Source organism: Atractosteus spatula, chromosome 23 (assembly GCF_055471065.1).
Source record: "Atractosteus spatula isolate fAtrSpa1 chromosome 23, fAtrSpa1.hap1, whole genome shotgun sequence".
Taxonomy (NCBI): domain Eukaryota; kingdom Metazoa; phylum Chordata; class Actinopteri; order Semionotiformes; family Lepisosteidae; genus Atractosteus; species Atractosteus spatula.
This window is the reverse complement of record NC_142728.1, coordinates 5,167,695-5,187,286: the sequence shown is the minus strand read 5'-3', so window position 1 is coordinate 5,187,286 and position 19,592 is coordinate 5,167,695. Positions and strand designations below refer to the sequence as shown.

Below are 19,592 nucleotides of genomic sequence, written 5' to 3'. Positions count from 1 at the left end.
GTTAGGATTCCTGTAAATGTAGACAATTTTTGATGTCATAGCTGTGTTTTAGGACAGAAATTATATTTAGAAAAGGTGTTATTTCAATTCTATCTGCAGAATTTTTTTTTCTCCATATATTGCAATTTGCACTGCATTGGTCTTAAGGGGACTATAGCGTAAATTGCCTTATGGACAAAAGTTTGCAAGAAAATGCTAATGCTGCTCATACTCCTGGCTTTGGCATTGAATGCACATGCATATGAACACATAAAGCCCACAATTTGGGGGTATTCCAGACTCTTACCCAAGTGAAGCCTGTAACCATTCTAATTGAGATCACCATCCAATACAACATTTCTAATAGTAGCATACATGTCCAAAAATGGAATTTTCCCCTTGTTGATACATTTTCTTTAGTTTACTGTGCCTGCTTAACCATTTCAGACACATATTTTGTTCCAATGAAGTTTATTTGGCACTCCCAGTGAGTGGAAGTTTGCATGAAGTTTTTGAAGAAATTCTGAACTCTAACCCTAACCTTGCGCAAGCCCTGAGCTAGGGTTAGGGTTAGGATTCCTGTAAATGTAGACAATTTTTGATGTCATAGCTGTGTTTTAGGACAGACATTATATTTAGTAAAGGTTTTATTTCAATTCTATCTGCAGAATTTTTTTTTCTCCATATATTGCAATTTGCACTGCATTGGTCTTAAGGGGACTATAGCGTAAATTGCCTTAAGGACAAAAGTTTGCAAGAAAGTGCTAATGCTGCTCAAACTCTTGGCTTTGGCATTGAATACACATGCATATGAACACATAAAGCCCACATTTTGGGGGTATTCCTAACTCTTACTCAGTTAAGCCTGAAACCACGCTCATTGAGATGACCATCTAATACAACATTTCTAATAGTTGAATACTTGTCCAACAATGGAATTTTACCCTTGTTGATACATTTTCTTAAGTTTACTGTGCCTGCTTAATCATTTAAGACACATGTCTTGGTTCTGTGAAGTGTATTTTGCACTCCAATGAGTGGAAGGTTGGATTAAGTTTTTGATGAAATTCTGAACTCTAACCCTAACCTTGCGCAAGCCCTGAGCTAGGGTTAGGGTTAGGATTCCTGTAAATGTAGACAATTTTTGATGTCATAGCTGTGTTTTAGGACAGAAATTATATTTAGAAAAGGTGTTATTTTAATTCTATCTGCAGAATTTTTTTTTCTCCATATATTGCAATTTGCACTGCATTGGTCTTAAGGTGACTATAGCGTAAATTGCCTTAAGGTAAAAAGTTTGCAAGAAAGTGCTAATGCTGCTCAAACTCTTGGCTTTGGCATTGAATGCACATGCATATGAACACATGAAGCCCACAATTTGGGGTATTCCTCACTCTTAGTCAGTTAAGCCTGAAACCACGCTCATTGAGATGACCATCCAATAGAACATTTCTAATAGTTGAATACTTGTACAACAATGGAATTTTACCTTTGTTGATACATTTTCTTTAGTTTACTGTGCCTGCTTAACCATTTCAGACAAATATTTTGTTCCAGTGAAGTATGTTTTGCACTCCCAGTGAGTGGAAGGTTGCATGAAGTTTTTGAAGAAATTGTGAACTCTAACCTTAACCTTGCGCAAGCCCTGAGCTAGGGTTAGGGTTAGGATTCCTGTAAATGTAGACAATTTTTGATGTCATAGCTGTGTTTTAGGACAGACATTATATTTAGTAAAGGTTTTATTTCAATTCTATCTGCAGAATTTTTTTTTCTCCATATATTGCAATTTGCACTGCATTGGTCTTAAGGGGACTATAGCGTAAATTGCCTTAAGGACAAAAGTTTGCAAGAAAGTGCTAATGCTGCTCAAACTCTTGGCTTTGGCATTGAATGCACATGCATATGAACACATAAAGCCCACATTTTGGGGGTATTCCTAACTCTTACTCAGTTAAGCCTGAAACCACGCTCATTGAGATCACCATCTAATACAACATTTCTAATAGTAGCATACATGTCCAAAAATGGAATTTTACCCTTGTTGATACATTTTCTTTAGTTTACTGTGCCTGCTTAAGCATTTCAGACATATGTATTGTTTCAGTGAAGTGTATTTTGCACTCGAATGAGTGGAAGGTTGGATTAAGTTTTTGATGAAATTCTAAACTCTAACCCTAACCTTGCGCAAGCCCTGAGCTAGGGTTAGGGTTAGGATTCCTATAAATGTAGACAATTTTTGATGTCATAGCTGTGTTTTAGGACAGAAATTATATTTAGAAAAGGTGTTATTTCAATTCTATCTGCAGAATTTTTTTTTCTCCATATATTGCACTTTGCACTGCATTGGTCTTCAGGCGACTATAGCGTAAATTGCTTTAAGGACAAAAGTTTGAAAGAAAGTGCTAAAGCTGCTCATACTCCTGGCTTTGGCATTGAATGCACATGCATATGAACCCATAAAGCCCACATTTTGGGGGTATTCCAGACTCTTACCCAAGTGAAACCTGTAACCATTCTAATTGAGATCACCATCCAATACAACATTTCTAATAGTAGCATACATGTCCAAAAATGGAATTTTCCCCTTGTTGATACATTTTCTTTAGTTTACTGTGCCTGCTTAACCATTTCAAACAAATATTTTGTTCCAGTGAAGTATGTTTTGCACTCCCAGTGAGTGGAAGGTTGCATGAAGTTTTTGAAGAAATTGTGAACTCTAACCTTAACCTTGCGCAAGCCCTGAGCTAGGGTTAGGGTTAGGATTCCTGTAAATGTAGACAATTTTTGATGTCATAGCTGTGTTTTAGGACAGACATTATATTTAGTAAAGGTTTTATTTCAATTCTATCTGCAGAATTTTTTTTTCTCCATATATTGCAATTTGCACTGCATTGGTCTTAAGGGGACTATAGCGTAAATTGCCTTAAGGACAAAAGTTTGCAAGAAAGTGCTAATGCTGCTCAAACTCTTGGCTTTGGCATTGAATGCACATGCATATGAACACATAAAGCCCACATTTTGGGGGTATTCCTAACTCTTACTCAGTTAAGCCTGAAACCACGCTCATTGAGATCACCATCTAATACAACATTTCTAATAGTAGCATACATGTCCAAAAATGGAATTTTACCCTTGTTGATACATTTTCTTAAGTTTACTGTGCCTGCTTAATCATTTAAGACATATGTATTGTTTCAGTGAAGTGTATTTTGCACTCGAATGAGTGGAAGGTTGGATTAAGTTTTTGATGAAATTCTAAACTCTAACCCTAACCTTGCGCAAGCCCTGAGCTAGGGTTAGGGTTAGGATTCCTATAAATGTAGACAATTTTTGATGTCATAGCTGTGTTTTAGGACAGAAATTATATTTAGAAAAGGTGTTATTTCAATTCTATCTGCAGAATTTTTTTTTCTCCATATATTGCACTTTGCACTGCATTGATCTTAAGGGGACTATAGCGTAAATTGCCTTAAGGACAAAAGTTTGCAAGAAAGTGCTAAAGCTACTCATACTTCTGGCTTTAGCATTGAATGCACATGCATATGAACACATAAAGCCCACATTTTGGGGGTATTCCTCACTCTTACTCAGTTAAGCCTGAAACCACGCTCATTGAGATGACCATCTAATACAACATTTCTAATAGTTGAATACTTGTCCAACAATGGAATTTTACCCTTGTTGATACATTTTCTTAAGTTTACTGTGCCTGCTTAACCATTTAAGACACATGTCTTGGTTCTGTGAAGTGTATTTTGCACTCCAATGAGTGGAAGGTTGGATTAAGTTTTTGATGAAATTCTGAACTCTAACCCTAACCTTGCGCAAGCCCTGAGCTAGGGTTAGGGTTAGGATTCCTGTAAATGTAGACAATTTTTGATGTCATAGCTGTGTTTTAGGACAGAAATTATATTTAGAAAAGGTGTTATTTCAATTCTATCTGCAGAATTTTTTTTTCTCCATATATTGCAATTTGCACTGCATTGGTCTTAAGGTGACTATAGCGTAAATTGCCTTAAGTTAAAAAGTTTGCAAGAAAGTGCTAATGCTGCTCAAACTCTTGGCTTTGGCATTGAATGCACATGCATATGAACACATGAAGCCCACAATTTGGGGTATTCCTCACTCTTAGTCAGTTAAGCCTGAAACCACGCTCATTGAGATGACCATCCAATAGAACATTTCTAATAGTTGAATACTTGTACAACAATGGAATTTTACCTTTGTTGATACATTTTCTTTAGTTTACTGTGCCTGCTTAACCATTTCAGACAAATATTTTGTTCCAGTGAAGTATGTTTTGCACTCCCAGTGAGTGGAAGGTTGCATGAAGTTTTTGAAGAAATTGTGAACTCTAACCTTAACCTTGCGCAAGCCCTGAGCTAGGGTTAGGGTTAGGATTCCTGTAAATGTAGACAATTTTTGATGTCATAGCTGTGTTTTAGGACAGACATTATATTTAGAAAAGGTTTTATTTCAATTCTATCTGCAGAATTTTTTTTTCTCCATATATTGCAATTTGCACTGCATTGGTCTTAAGGGGACTATAGCGTAAATTGCCTTAAGGACAAAAGTTTGCAAGAAAGTGCTAATGCTGCTCAAACTCTTGGCTTTGGCATTGAATGCACATGCATATGAACACATAAAGCCCACATTTTGGGGGTATTCCTAACTCTTACTCAGTTAAGCCTGAAACCACGCTCATTGAGATCACCATCTAATACAACATTTCTAATAGTAGCATACATGTCCAAAAATGGAATTTTACCCTTGTTGATACATTTTCTTAAGTTTACTGTGCCTGCTTAATCATTTAAGACAGATGTATTGTTTCAGTGAAGTGTATTTTGCACTCGAATGAGTGGAAGGTTGGATTAAGTTTTTGATGAAATTCTAAACTCTAACCCTAACCTTGCGCAAGCCCTGAGCTAGGGTTAGGGTTAGGATTCCTATAAATGTAGACAATTTTTGATGTCATAGCTGTGTTTTAGGACAGAAATTATAGTTAGAAAAGGTGTTATTTCAATTGTATCTGCAGAATTTTTTTTTCTCCATATATTGCAATTTGCACTGCATTGGTCTTCAGGCGACTATAGCGTAAATTGCTTTAAGGACAAAAGTTTGAACGAAAGTGCTAAAGCTGCTCATACTCCTGGCTTTGGCATTGAATGCACATGCATATGAACCCATAAAGCCCACATTTTGGGGGTATTCCAGACTCTTACCCAAGTGAAGCCTGTAACCATTCTAATTGTGATCACCATCCAATACAACATTTCTAATAGTAGCATACATGTCCAAAAATGGAATTTTCCCCTTGTTGATACATTTTCTTTAGTTTACTGTGCCTGCTTAAGCATTTCAGACAAATATTTTGTTCCATTGAAGTATGTTTTGCACTCCCAGTGAGTGGAAGGTTGCATGAAGTATTTGAAGAAATTCTGAACTCTAACCCTAACCTTGCGCAAGCCCTGAGCTAGGGTTAGGCTTAGGATTCCTGTAAATGTAGACAATTTTTGATGTCATAGCTGTGTTTTAGGACAGAAATTATATTTAGAAAAGGTGTTATTTCAATTCTATCTGCAGAATTTTTTTTTCTCCATATATTGCAATTTGCACTGCATTGGTCTTAAGGGGACTATAGCGTAAATTGCCTTAAGGACAAAAGTTTGCAAGAAAGTGCTAATGCTGCTCATACTCCTGGCTTTGGCATTGAATGCACATGCATATGAACACATAAAGCCCACAATTTGGGGGTATTCCAGACTCTTAACCAAGTGAAGCCTGTAACCATTCTAATTGAGATCACCATCCAATACAACATTTCTAATAGTAGCATACATGTCCAAAAATGGAATTTTCCCCTTGTTGATACATTTTCTTTAGTTTACTGTGCCTGCTTAACCATTTCAGACACATATTTTGTTCCAATGAAGTTTATTTTGCACTCCCAGTGAGTGGAAGGTTGCATGAAGTTTTTGAAGAAATTCTGAACTCTAACCCTAACCTTGCGCAAGCCCTGAGCTAGGGTTAGGGTTAGGATTCCTGTAAATGTAGACAATTTTTGATGTCATAGCTGTGTTTTAGGACAGAAATTATATTTAGAAAAGGTATGATTTCAATTCTATCTGCAGAATTTTTTTTTCTCCATATATAGCAATTTGCACTGCATTAGTCTTAAGGGGACTATACTGTAAATTGCTTTAAGGACAATAGTTTGCAAGAATGTGCTAATGCTGCTCAAACTCTTGGCTTTGGCATTGAATGCACATGCATATGAGCACATGAAGCCCACATTTTGGGGGTATTCCTAACTCTTACTCAGTTAAGCCTGAAACCACGCTCATTGAGATGACCATCTAATACAACATTTCTAATAGTTGAATACTTGTCCAACAATGGAATTTTACCCTTGTTGATACATTTTCTTAAGTTTACTGTGCCTGCTTAACCATTTAAGACACATGTCTTGGTTCTGTGAAGTGTATTTTGCACTCCAATGAGTGGAAGGTTGGATTAAGTTTTTGATGAAATTCTGAACTCTAACCCTAACCTTGCGCAAGCCCTGAGCTAGGGTTAGGGTTAGGATTCCTGTAAATGTAGACAATTTTTGATGTCATAGCTGTGTTTTAGGACAGAAATTATATTTAGAAAAGGTGTTATTTCAATTCTATCTGCAGAATTTTTTTTTCTCCATATATTGCAATTTGCACTGCATTGGTCTTAAGGTGACTATAGCGTAAATTGCCTTAAGTTAAAAAGTTTGCAAGAAAGTGCTAATGCTGCTCAAACTCTTGGCTTTGGCATTGAATGCACATGCATATGAACACATGAAGCCCACAATTTGGGGTATTCCTCACTCTTAGTCAGTTAAGCCTGAAACCACGCTCATTGAGATGACCATCCAATAGAACATTTCTAATAGTTGAATACTTGTACAACAATGGAATTTTACCTTTGTTGATACATTTTCTTTAGTTTACTGTGCCTGCTTAACCATTTCAGGCAAATATTTAGTAGCCAAATATAGTAGCATACATGTCCAAAAATGGAATTTTACCCTTGTTGATACATTTTCTTAAGTTTACTGTGCCTGCTTAATCATTTAAGACAGATGTATTGTTTCAGTGAAGTGTATTTTGCACTCGAATGAGTGGAAGGTTGGATTAAGTTTTTGATGAAATTCTAAACTCTAACCCTAACCTTGCGCAAGCCCTGAGCTAGGGTTAGGGTTAGGATTCCTATAAATGTAGACAATTTTTGATGTCATAGCTGTGTTTTAGGACAGAATTTATATTTTGAAAAGGTGTTATTTCAATTGTATCTGCAGAATTTTTTTTTCTCCATATATTGCAATTTGCACTGCATTGGTCTTCAGGCGACTATAGCGTGAATTGCTTTAAGGACAAAAGTTTGAAAGAAAGTGCTAAAGCTGCTCATACTCCTGGCTTTGGCATTGAATGCACATGCACATGAACACATAAAGCCCACATTTTGGGGGTATTCCAGACTCTTACCCAAGTGAAGCCTGTAACCATTCTAATTGAGATCACCATCCAATACAACATTTCTAATAGTAGCATACATGTCCAAAAATGGAATTTTCCCCTTGTTGATACATTTTCTTTAGTTTACTGTGCCTGCTTAAGCATTTCAGACAAATATCTTGTTCCATTGAAGTATGTTTTGCACTCCCAGTGAGTGGAAGGTTGCATGAAGTTTTTGAAGAAATTCTGAACTCTAACCCTAACCTTGCGCAAGCCCTGAGCTAGGGTTAGGGTTAGGATTCCTGTAAATGTAGACAATTTTTTATGTCATAGCTGTGTTTTAGGACAGAAATTATATTTAGAAAAGGTGTTATTTCAATTCTATCTGCAGAATTTTTTTTTCTCCATATATTGCAATTTGCACTGCATTGGTCTTAAGGGGACTATAGCGTAAATTGCCTTAAGGACAAAAGTTTGCAAGAAAGTGCTAATGCTGCTCAAACTCTTGGCTTTGGCATTGAATGCACATGCATATGAACACATAAAGCCCACAATTTGGGGGTATTCCAGACTCTTAACCAAGTGAAGCCTGTAACCATTCTAATTGAGATCACCATCCAATACAACATTTCTAATAGTAGCATACATGTCCAAAAATGGAATTTTACCCTTGTTGATATATTGTCTTTAGTTTAGTGTGTCTGCTTAACCATTTCAGACACATATTTTGTTTCAATGAAGTTTATTTTGCACTCCCAGTGAGTGGAAGGTTGCATGAAGTTTTTGAAGAAATTCTGAACTCTAACCCTAACCTTGCGCAAGCCCTGAGCTAGGGTTAGGGTTAGGATTCCTGTAAATGTAGACAATTTTTGATGTCATAGCTGTGTTTTAGGACAGAAATTATATTCAGAAAAGGTATGATTTCAATTCTATCTGCAGAATTTTTTTTCTCCATATATAGCAATTTGCACTGCATTAGTCTTAAGGGGACTATACTGTAAATTGCTTTAAGGACAATAGTTTGCAAGAAAGTGCTAATGCTGCTCAACCTCTTGGCTTTGGCATTGAATGCACATGCATATGAGCACATGAAGCCCACATTTTGGGGGTATTCCTAACTCTTACTCAGTTAAGCCTGAAACCACGCTCATTGAGATCACCATCTAATACAACATTTCTAATAGTTGAATACTTGTCCAACAATGGAATTTTACCCTTGTTGATACATTTTCTTAAGTTTACTGTGCCTGCTTAACCATTTAAGACACATGTCTTGGTTCTGTGAAGTGTATTTTGCACTCCAATGAGTGGAAGGTTGGATTAAGTTTTTGATGAAATTCTGAACTCTAACCCTAACCTTGCGCAAGCCCTGAGCTAGGGTTAGGGTTAGGATTCCTGTAAATGTAGACAATTTTTGATGTCATAGCTGTGTTTTAGGACAGAAATTATATTTAGAAAAGGTGTTATTTCAATTCTATCTGCAGAATTTTTTTTTCTCCATATATTGCAATTTGCACTGCATTGGTCTTAAGGTGACTATAGCGTAAATTGCCTTAAGGTAAAAAGTTTGCAAGAAAGTGCTAATGCTGCTCAAACTCTTGGCTTTGGCATTGAATGCACATGCATATGAACACATGAAGCCCACAATTTGGGGTATTCCTCACTCTTAGTCAGTTAAGCCTGAAACCACGCTCATTGAGATGACCATCCAATAGAACATTTCTAATAGTTGAATACTTGTACAACAATGGAATTTTACCTTTGTTGATACATTTTCTTTAGTTTACTGTGCCTGCTTAACCATTTCAGACAAATATTTTGTTCCAGTGAAGTATGTTTTGCACTCCCAGTGAGTGGAAGGTTGCATGAAGTTTTTGAAGAAATTGTGAACTCTAACCTTAACCTTGCGCAAGCCCTGAGCTAGGGTTAGGGTTAGGATTCCTGTAAATGTAGACAATTTTTGATGTCATAGCTGTGTTTTAGGACAGACATTATATTTAGAAAAGGTTTTATTTCAATTCTATCTGCAGAATTTTTTTTTCTCCATATATTGCAATTTGCACTGCATTGGTCTTAAGGGGACTATAGCGTAAATTGCCTTAAGGACAAAAGTTTGCAAGAAAGTGCTAATGCTGCTCATACTCCTGGCTTTGGCATTGAATGCACATGCATATGAACACATAAAGCCCACAATTTGGGGGTATTCCAGACTCTTAACCAAGTGAAGCCTGTAACCATTCTAATTGAGATCACCATCCAATACAACATTTCTAATAGTAGCATACATGTCCAAAAATGGAATTTTCCCCTTGTTGATACATTTTCTTTAGTTTACTGTGCCTGCTTAACCATTTCAGACACATATTTTGTTCCAATGAAGTTTATTTTGCACTCCCAGTGAGTGGAAGGTTGCATGAAGTTTTTGAAGAAATTCTGAACTCTAACCCTAACCTTGCGCAAGCCCTGAGCTAGGGTTAGGGTTAGGATTCCTGTAAATGTAGACAATTTTTGATGTCATAGCTGTGTTTTAGGACAGAAATTATATTTAGAAAAGGTATGATTTCAATTCTATCTGCTGAATTTTTTTTTCTCCATATATAGCAATTTGCACTGCATTAGTCTTAAGGGGACTATACTGTAAATTGCTTTAAGGACAATAGTTTGCAAGAAAGTGCTAATGCTGCTCAAACTCTTGGCTTTGGCATTGAATGCACATGCATATGAGCACATGAAGCCCACATTTTGGGGGTATTCCTAACTCTTACTCAGTTAAGCCTGAAACCACGCTCATTGAGATCACCATCTAATACAACATTTCTAATAGTTGAATACTTGTCCAACAATGGAATTTTACCCTTGTTGATACATTTTCTTAAGTTTACTGTGCCTGCTTAACCATTTAAGACACATGTCTTGGTTCTGTGAAGTGTATTTTGCACTCCAATGAGTGGAAGGTTGGATTAAGTTTTTGATGAAATTCTGAACTCTAACCCTAACCTTGCGCAAGCCCTGAGCTAGGGTTAGGGTTAGGATTCCTGTAAATGTAGACAATTTTTGATGTCATAGCTGTGTTTTAGGACAGAAATTATATTTAGAAAAGGTGTTATTTCAATTCTATCTGCAGAATTTTTTTTTCTCCATATATTGCAATTTGCACTGCATTGGTCTTAAGGTGACTATAGCGTAAATTGCCTTAAGGTAAAAAGTTTGCAAGAAAGTGCTAATGCTGCTCAAACTCTTGGCTTTGGCATTGAATGCACATGCATATGAACACATGAAGCCCACAATTTGGGGTATTCCTCACTCTTAGTCAGTTAAGCCTGAAACCACGCTCATTGTGATGACCATCCAATAGAACATTTCTAATAGTTGAATACTTGTACAACAATGGAATTTTACCTTTGTTGATACATTTTCTTTAGTTTACTGTGCCTGCTTAACCATTTCAGACAAATATTTTGTTCCAGTGAAGTATGTTTTGCACTCCCAGTGAGTGGAAGGTTGCATGAAGTTTTTGAAGAAATTGTGAACTCTAACCTTAACCTTGCGCAAGCCCTGAGCTAGGGTTAGGGTTAGGATTCCTGTAAATGTAGACAATTTTTGATGTCATAGCTGTGTTTTAGGACAGACATTATATTTAGAAAAGGTTTTATTTCAATTCTATCTGCAGAATTTTTTTTTCTCCATATATTGCAATTTGCACTGCATTGGTCTTAAGGGGACTATAGCGTAAATTGCCTTAAGGACAAAAGTTTGCAAGAAAGTGCTAATGCTGCTCAAACTCTTGGCTTTGGCATTGAATGCACATGCATATGAACACATAAAGCCCACATTTTGGGGGTATTCCTAACTCTTACTCAGTTAAGCCTGAAACCACGCTCATTGAGATCACCATCTAATACAACATTTCTAATAGTAGCATACATGTCCAAAAATGGAATTTTACCCTTGTTGATACATTTTCTTAAGTTTACTGTGCCTGCTTAATCATTTAAGACATATGTATTGTTTCAGTGAAGTGTATTTTGCACTCGAATGACTGGAAGGTTGGATTAAGTTTTTGATGAAATTCTAAACTCTAACCCTAACCTTGCGCAAGCCCTGAGCTAGGGTTAGGGTTAGGATTCCTATAAATGTAGACAATTTTTGATGTCATAGCTGTGTTTTAGGACAGAAATTATATTTAGAAAAGGTGTTATTTCAATTGTATCTGCAGAATTTTTTTTTCTCCATATATTGCAATTTGCACTGCATTGGTCTTCAGGCGACTATAGCGTAAATTGCTTTAAGGACAAAAGTTTGAAAGAAAGTGCTAAAGCTGCTCATACTCCTGGCTTTGGCATTGAATGCACATGCATATGAACCCATAAAGCCCACATTTTATTGGGTATTCCAGACTCTTACCCAAGTGAAGCCTGTAACCATTCTAATTGAGATCACCATCCAATACAACATTTCTAATAATAGCATACATGTCCAAAAATGGAATGTTCCCCTTGTTGATACATTTTCTTTAGTTTACTGTGCCTGCTTAAGCATTTCAGACAAATATTCTGTTCCATTGAAGTATGTTTTGCACTCCCAGTGAGTGGAAGGTTGCATGAAGTTTTTGAAGAAATTCTGAACTCTAACCCTAACCTTGCGCAAGCCCTGAGCTAGGGTTAGGGTTAGGATTCCTGTAAATGTAGACAATTTTTGAAGTCATAGCTGTGTTTTAGGACAGAAATTATATTTAGAAAAGGTGTTATTTCAATTCTATCTGCAGAATTTTTTTTTCTCCATATATTGCAATTTGCACTGCATTGGTCTTAAGGGGACTATAGCGTAAATTGCCTTAAGGACAAACGTTTGCAAGAAAGTGCTAATGCTGCTCATACTCCTGGCTTTGGCATTGAATGCACATGCATATGAACACATAAAGCCCACAATTTGGGGGTATTCCAGACTCTTAACCAAGTGAAGCCTGTAACCATTCTAATTGAGATCACCATCCAATACAACATTTCTAATAGTAGCATACATGTCCAAAAATGGAATATTCCCCTTATTGATACATTTTCTTTAGTTTACTGTGCCTGCTTAAGCATTTCAGACAAATATTTTGTTCCATTGAAGTATGTTTTGCACTCCCAGTGAGTGGAATGTTGCATGAAGTTTTTGAAGAAATTGTGAACTCTAACCTTAACCTTGCGCAAGCCCTGAGCTAGGGTTAGGGTTAGGATTCCTGTAAATGTAGACAATTTTTGATGTCATAGCTGTGTTTCAGGACAGACATTATATTTAGTAAAGGTTTTATTTCAATTCTATCTGCAGAATTTTTTTTCTCCATATATTGCAATTTGCACTGCATTGGTCTTAAGGGGACTATAGCGTAAATTGCCTTAAGGACAAAAGTTTGCAAGAAAGTGCTAATGCTGCTCAAACTCTTGGCTTTGGCATTCAATGCACATGGATATGAACACATAAAGCCCACATTTTGGGGGTATTCCTAACTCTTACTCAGTTAAGCCTGAAACCACGCTCATTGAGATCACCATCTAATACAACATTTCTAATAGTAGCATACATGTCCAAAAATTGAATTTTACCCTTGTTGATACATTTTCTTAAGTTTACTGTGCCTGCTTAATCATTTAAGACATATGTATTGTTTCAGTGAAGTGTATTTTGCACTCGAATGAGTGGAAGGTTGGATTAAGTTTTTGATGAAATTCTAAACTCTAACCCTAACCTTGCGCAAGCCCTGAGCTAGGGTTAGGGTTAGGATTCCTATAAATGTATACAATTTTTGATGTCATAGCTGTGTTTTAGGACAGAATTTATATTTAGAAAAGGTGTTATTTCAATTGTATCTGCAGAATTTTTTTTTCTCCATATATTGCAATTTGCACTGCATTGGTCTTCAGGCGACTATAGCGTGAATTGCTTTAAGGACAAAAGTTTGAAAGAAAGTGCTAAAGCTGCTCATACTCCTGGCTTTGGCATTGAATGCACATGCATATGAACACATAAAGCCCACATTTTGGGGGTATTCCAGACTCTTACCCAAGTGAAGCCTGTAACCATTCTAATTGAGATCACCATCCAATACAACATTTCTAATAATAGCATACATGTCCAAAAATGGAATGTTCCCCTTGTTGATACATTTTCTTTAGTTTACTGTGCCTGCTTAAGCATTTCAGACAAATATTCTGTTCCATTGAAGTATGTTTTGCACTCCCAGTGAGTGGAAGGTTGCATGAAGTTTTTGAAGAAATTCTGAACTCTAACCCTAACCTTGCGCAAGCCCTGAGCTAGGGTTAGGGTTAGGATTCCTGTAAATGTAGACAATTTTTGAAGTCATAGCTGTGTTTTAGGACAGAAATTATATTTAGAAAAGGTGTTATTTCAATTCTATCTGCAGAATTTTTTTTTCTCCATATATTGCAATTTGCACTGCATTGGTCTTAAGGGGACTATAGCGTAAATTGCCTTAAGGACAAACGTTTGCAAGAAAGTGCTAATGCTGCTCATACTCCTGGCTTTGGCATTGAATGCACATGCATATGAACACATAAAGCCCACAATTTGGGGGTATTCCAGACTCTTAACCAAGTGAAGCCTGTAACCATTCTAATTGAGATCACCATCCAATACAACATTTCTAATAGTAGCATACATGTCCAAAAATGGAATATTCCCCTTATTGATACATTTTCTTTAGTTTACTGTGCCTGCTTAAGCATTTCAGACAAATATTTTGTTCCATTGAAGTATGTTTTGCACTCCCAGTGAGTGGAATGTTGCATGAAGTTTTTGAAGAAATTGTGAACTCTAACCTTAACCTTGCGCAAGCCCTGAGCTAGGGTTAGGGTTAGGATTCCTGTAAATGTAGACAATTTTTGATGTCATAGCTGTGTTTCAGGACAGACATTATATTTAGTAAAGGTTTTATTTCAATTCTATCTGCAGAATTTTTTTTCTCCATATATTGCAATTTGCACTGCATTGGTCTTAAGGGGACTATAGCGTAAATTGCCTTAAGGACAAAAGTTTGCAAGAAAGTGCTAATGCTGCTCAAACTCTTGGCTTTGGCATTCAATGCACATGGATATGAACACATAAAGCCCACATTTTGGGGGTATTCCTAACTCTTACTCAGTTAAGCCTGAAACCACGCTCATTGAGATCACCATCTAATACAACATTTCTAATAGTAGCATACATGTCCAAAAATGGAATTTTACCCTTGTTGATACATTTTCTTAAGTTTACTGTGCCTGCTTAATCATTTAAGACATATGTATTGTTTCAGTGAAGTGTATTTTGCACTCGAATGAGTGGAAGGTTGGATTAAGTTTTTGATGAAATTCTAAACTCTAACCCTAACCTTGCGCAAGCCCTGAGCTAGGGTTAGGGTTAGGATTCCTGTAAATGTAGACAATTTTTGATGTCATAGCTGTGTTTTAGGACAGAAATTATATTCAGAAAAGGTATGATTTCAATTCTATCTGCAGAATTTTTTTTTCTCCATATATTGCAATTTGCACTGCATTGGTCTTAAGGGGACTATAGCGTAAATTGCCTTAAGGACAAAAGTTTGCAAGAAAGTGCTAATGCTGCTCAAACTCTTGGCTTTGGCATTGAATGCACATGCATATGAACACATAAAGCCCACAATTTGGGGGTATTCCAGACTCTTAACCAAGTGAAGCCTGTAACCATTCTAATTGAGATCACCATCCAATACAACATTTCTAATAGTAGCATACATGTCCAAAAATGGAATTTTACCCTTGTTGATACATTGTCTTTAGTTTAGTGTGTCTGCTTAACCATTTCAGACACATATTTTGTTCCAATGAAGTTTATTTTGCACTCCCAGTGAGTGGAAGGTTGCATGAAGTTTTTGAAGAAATTCTGAACTCTAACCCTAACCTTGCGCAAGCCCTGAGCTAGGTTTAGGGTTAGGATTCCTGTAAATGTAGACAATTTTTGATGTCATAGCTGTGTTTTAGGACAGAAATTATATTCAGAAAAGGTATGATTTCAATTCTATCTGCAGAATTTTTTTTCTCCATATATAGCAATTTGCACTGCATTAGTCTTAAGGGGACTATACTGTAAATTGCTTTAAGGAGAATAGTTTGCAAGAAAGTGCTAATGCTGCTCAACCTCTTGGCTTTGGCATTGAATGCACATGCATATGAACACATGAAGCCCACATTTTGGGGGTATTCCTAACTCTTACTCAGTTAAGCATGAAACCACGCTCATTGAGATCACCATCTAATACAACATTTCTAATAGTTGAATACTTCTCCAACAATGGAATTTTATCCTTGTTGATACATTTTCTTAAGTTTACTGTGCCTGCTTAACCATTTAAGACACATGTATTGTTTCTGTGAAGTGCATTTTGCACTTCAATGAGTGGAAGGTTGGATTAAGTTTTTGAAGAAATTCTGAACTCTAACCCTAACCTTGCGCAAGCCCTGAGCTAGGGTTAGGGTTAGGATTCCTGTAAATGTAGACAATTTTTGATGTCATAGTTGTGTTTTAGGACAGAAATTATATTTAGAAAAGGTGTTATTTCAATTCTATCTGCAGAATTTTTTTTTCTCCATATATTGCAATTTGCACTGCATTGATCTTAAGGGGAGTATAGCGTAAATTGCCTTAAGGACAAAAGTTTGAAAGAAAGTGCTAAAGCTACTCATACTTCTGGCTTTAGCATTGAATGCACATGCATATGAACACATAAAGCCCACATTTTGGGGGTATTCCTCACTCTTACTCAGTTAAGCCTGAAACTACGCTCATTGAGATGACCATCCAATACAACATTTCTAATAGTTGAATACTTGTACAACAATGGAATTTTACCCTTGTTGATACATTTTCTTTAGTTTACTGTGCCTGCTTAACCGTTTCAGACAAATATTTTGTTCCAGTGAAGTATATTTTGCACTCCCAGTGAGTGGAAGGTTGCATGAAGTTTTTGAAGAAATTCTGAACTCTAACCCAAACCTTGCGCAAGCCCTGAGCTAGGGTTAGGGTTAGGATTCCTGTAAATGTAGACAATTTTTGATGTCATAGCTGTGTTTTAGGACAGACATTATATTTAGTAAAGGTTTTATTTCAATTCTATCTGCAGAATTTTTTTTTCTCCATATATTGCAATTTGCACTGCATTGGTCTTAAGGTGACTATAGCGTAAATTGCCTTAAGGTAAAAAGTTTGCAAGAAAGTGCTAATGCTGCTCAAACTCTTGGCTTTGGCATTGAATGCACATGCATATGAACACATGAAGCCCACAATTTGGGGTATTCCTCACTCTTAGTCAGTTAAGCCTGAAACCACGCTCATTGAGATGACCATCCAATAGAACATTTCTAATAGTTGAATACTTGTACAACAATGGAATTTTACCTTTGTTGATACATTTTCTTTAGTTTACTGTGCCTGCTTAACCATTTCAGACAAATATTTTGTTCCAGTGAAGTATGTTTTGCACTCCCAGTGAGTGGAAGGTTGCATGAAGTTTTTGAAGAAATTGTGAACTCTAACCTTAACCTTGCGCAAGCCCTGAGCTAGGGTTAGGGTTAGGATTCCTGTAAATGTAGACAATTTTTGATGTCATAGCTGTGTTTTAGGACAGACATTATATTTAGAAAAGGTTTTATTTCAATTCTATCTGCAGAATTTTTTTTTCTCCATATATTGCAATTTGCACTGCATTGGTCTTAAGGGGACTATAGCGTAAATTGCCTTAAGGACAAAAGTTTGCAAGAAAGTGCTAATGCTGCTCAAACTCTTGGCTTTGGCATTGAATGCACATGCATATGAACACATAAAGCCCACATTTTGGGGGTATTCCTAACTCTTACTCAGTTAAGCCTGAAACCACGCTCATTGAGATCACCATCTAATACAACATTTCTAATAGTAGCATACATGTCCAAAAATGGAATTTTACCCTTGTTGATACATTTTCTTAAGTTTACTGTGCCTGCTTAATCATTTAAGACATATGTATTGTTTCAGTGAAGTGTATTTTGCACTCGAATGAGTGGAAGGTTGGATTAAGTTTTTGATGAAATTCTAAACTCTAACCCTAACCTTGCGCAAGCCCTGAGCTAGGGTTAGGGTTAGGATTCCTATAAATGTAGACAATTTTTGATGTCTTAGCTGTGTTTTAGGACAGAATTGATATTTAGAAAAGGTGTTATTTCAATTGTATCTGCAGAATTTTTTTTTCTCCATATATTGCAATTTGCACTGCATTGGTCTTCAGGCGACTATAGCGTGAATTGCTTTAAGGACAAAAGTTTGAAAGAAAGTGCTAAAGCTGCTCATACTCCTGGCTTTGGCATTGAATGCACATGCATATGAACACATAAAGCCCACATTTTGGGGGTATTCCAGACTCTTACCCAAGTGAAGCCTGTAACCATTCTAATTGAGATCACCATCCAATACAACATTTCTAATAGTAGCATACATGTCCAAAAATGGAATTTTCCCCTTGTTCATACATTTTCTTTAGTTTACTGTGCCTGCTTAAGCATTTCAGACAAATATTTTGTTCCATTGAAGTATGTTTTGCACTCCCAGTGAGTGGAAGGTTGCATGAAGTTTTTGAAGAAATTCTGAACTCTAACCCTAACCTTGCGCAAGCCCTGAGCTAGGGTTAGGGTTAGGATTCCTGTAAATGTAGACAATTTTTTATGTCATACCTGTGTTTTAGGACAGAAATTATATTTAGAAAAGGTGTTATTTCAATTCTATCTGCAGAATTTTTTTTTTCTCCATATATTGCAATTTGCACTGCATTGGTCTTAAGGGGACTGTAGCGTAAATTGCCTTAAGGACAAAAGTTTGCAAGAAAGTGCTAATGCTGCTCAAACTCTTGGCTTTGGCATTGAATGCACATGCATATGAACACATAAAGCCCACAATTTGGGGGTATTCCAGACTCTTAACCAAGTGAAGCCTGTAACCATTCTAATTGAGATCACCATCCAATACAACATTTCTAATAGTAGCATACATGTCCAAAAATGGAATTTTACCCTTGTTGATACATTGTCTTTAGTTTACTGTGTCTGCTTAACCATTTCAGACACATATTTTGTTCCAATGAAGTTTATTTTGCACTCCCAGTGAGTGGAAGGTTGCATGAAGTTTTTGAAGAAATTCTGAACTCTAACCCTAACCTTGCGCAAGCCCTGAGCTAGGGTTAGGGTTAGGATTCCTGTAAATGTAGACAATTTTTGATGTCATAGCTGTGTTTTAGGACAGAAATTATATTTAGAAAAGGTATGATTTCAATTCTATCTGCAGAATTTTTTTTTCTCCATATATAGCAATTTGCACTGCATTAGTCTTAAGGGGACTATACTGTAAATTGCTTTAAGGACAATAGTTTGCAAGAAAGTGCTAATGCTGCTCAACCTCTTGGCTTTGGCATTGAATGCACATGCATATGAGCACATGAAGCCCACATTTTGGGGGTATTCCTAACTCTTACTCAGTTAAGCCTGAAACCACGCTCATTGAGATCACCATCTAATACAACATTTCTAATAGTAGCATACATGTCCAAAAATGGAATTTTACCCTTGTTGATACATTTTCTTAAGTTTACTGTGCCTGCTTAATCATTTAAGACATATGTATTGTTTCAGTGAAGTGTATTTTGCACTCGAATGAGTGGAAGGTTGGATTAAGTTTTTGATGAAATTCTGAACTCTAACCCTAACCTTGCGCAAGTCCTGAGCTAGGGTTAGGGTTAGGATTCCTGTAAATGTAGACAATTTTTGATGTCATAGCTGTGTTTTAGGACAGAAATTATATTTAGAAAAGGTGTTATTTCAATTGTATCTGCAGAATTTTTTTTTCTCCATATATTGCAATTTGCACTGCATTGGTCTTCAGGCGACTATAGCGTGAATTGCTTTAAGGACAAAAGTTTGAAAGAAAGTGCTAAAGCTGCTCATACTCCTGGCTTTGGCATTGAATGCACATGCATATGAACACATAAAGCCCACATTTTGGGGGTATTCCAGACTCTTACCCAAGTGATGCCTGTAACCATTCTAATTGAGATCACCATCCAATACAACATTTCTAATAGTAGCA

At 36.5% G+C, this 19,592-nt stretch overlaps 1 protein-coding gene across 1 annotated transcript in view; it reads left to right on the top strand.

The window, feature by feature from the left end:
* Positions 1-19,592, top strand: part of LOC148816087 (astrotactin-2-like) — a 312,272-nt gene that overhangs the window by 106,095 nt on the left and 186,585 nt on the right. The gene's annotated exons all lie outside the window — the stretch shown is intronic.